The sequence below is a fragment of the Gossypium arboreum genome, chromosome 6, assembly GCF_025698485.1.
Source record: "Gossypium arboreum isolate Shixiya-1 chromosome 6, ASM2569848v2, whole genome shotgun sequence".
Classification (NCBI taxonomy): Eukaryota; Viridiplantae; Streptophyta; class Magnoliopsida; order Malvales; family Malvaceae; genus Gossypium; species Gossypium arboreum.
In genome coordinates, this window is record NC_069075.1 from 8675577 (window position 1) to 8677304 (window position 1728).

General features: G+C 39.6%; 1 non-coding gene across 1 annotated transcript; it reads left to right on the top strand.

Moving 5' to 3' along the window:
* Positions 1-1299: 1299 nt before the first annotated feature.
* Positions 1300-1406, top strand: LOC128294269 (small nucleolar RNA R71). Its single transcript, XR_008284583.1, has one exon. It is a non-coding gene; the product is annotated as a small nucleolar RNA R71 (small nucleolar RNA).
* Positions 1407-1728: the final 322 nt, after the last annotated feature.

The window sequence follows — 1728 nt, forward strand, 5'->3', positions numbered from 1 at the left end:
ATCTTCAATAATACCCCTAGGAAATCTTATAGTTTTATCTGCTAATTGAATGCTCATCCTAGTCTGTTTGGGTTTCCCTAAACCTAGTTGCTTAAACAATTTGTAAGCCATAACATTAATACTAGCCCTTAGATCAGCCAACGCATTATTTACATCTAAACTACCAATTAAACAAGGAATCATAAAACTCCCTGGATCTTTTAGTTTGTTGGGTAGCTTATTTTGAAGAATGGCTGAGCAAACCACGTTCAGCTCCACATGTGACCTTTCATCTAACTTTCATTTATTTGCTAGAAGCTCCTTTAAAAATTTGACTGCGTTTGGCATCTGCGAAAGTGCTTCAATAAACGGTAGGTTAATATGTAGTTTCTTTAACAGTTTAAGGAATTTACTAAATTGTTCGTCTGAGCGGTCTTTCCTTGTCTCATTGGGGTATGGCACACGAGTTTTATATTCTGTACTTACCGATTTTTATTCGTTTTGGCCTACCTCATTCTTACCTTCGCTTACTACCGGTTCTGGCCTTGGTTTTGCCACTAATCCTTCCTCATTTTGAATGGCAATTACGTTGAGTTGCTCTCTTAGGTTAGATTTAGTGTTGCTTGGCAGGCTACCTTGTGGTCGTTCGGAAATTAACTTGGTGAGCTGTCCAATCTAAGTTTCGAGCCCCTGAATTGATGCTTGTTGATTTTTGAGTGCCGTCTCGGTATTCTAAAAATGAGTTCCTGACACCGAGATGAATTTGGTTAGCATCTCCTCAAGGTCGACTTCTTTTCTTGCTGGTAAGGTTGTTGTTGAAAACCCGGAGGATGTTGTGGCCTTTGATTTCCTTGACCTCCCCACGAGAAATTGAGATGGTTCCTCCAGCCTGCATTATAAGTGTTACTCTATGGGTTATTTTGGGATCTAGAGTTATTGTTACCCATATATTGGACTTGTTCCTCCTCGATGCTAGGGTTGAAGGGTTGATATTCTGTGCATGCTCCTCCTCCATTCGAATCGCACCTCATCACTGGATGTACCTGAGTAGAACCATACAAACCGTCAATCTTTTTATTTAAGAGTTCTACTTGGTTAGACAGCATAGTAACCGCGTCGAGGTTGAAAACACCGGCTACTTTCGTCGGCTTTGTTCTCATAACTTGCCACTGATAGTTATTCAGTGATATCTCCTCAATAAATTCGTAAGCCGCCTCAGGTGTCGTATTATTGATAGTTCCTCCAGCAGCTGCATTAATCATCTGCCGAGTCGAAGGATTTAGGCTATTACGGAATGTTTGAACCTGTAGCCAAAACAGTAACCCATGGTGAGGGCACCTTCTCAAAAGGTCCTTGTATATCTCCCATGCATCGTAGAGTGTTTCTAAATCCATCTGCACAAAAGAAGAGATATCATTACGTAATTTGGCTGTTCTAGCCGATGGAAAATATTTTAATAAAAATTTTTCGGTCATTTGTTTCCAAGTAGTGATTGACCCTCATGGTAACGAGTTCAACCATTGTTTAGCCTTATTCATTAACGAAAAGGTAAACAACCGAAGGCGAATGGCGTCATCAGAAATGCCATTAATTTTAAAGGTATCACAAAATTCTAGGAAATTTACCAAGTAAGCGTTGGGATCCTCGTCCTGCAAACCATCAAACTGAACAAAATGTTGTATCATTTGAATTGTGTTAGGTTTCAGTTCAAAATTATTCACAGCAATAGCAAGTCTAACTATACTTGAC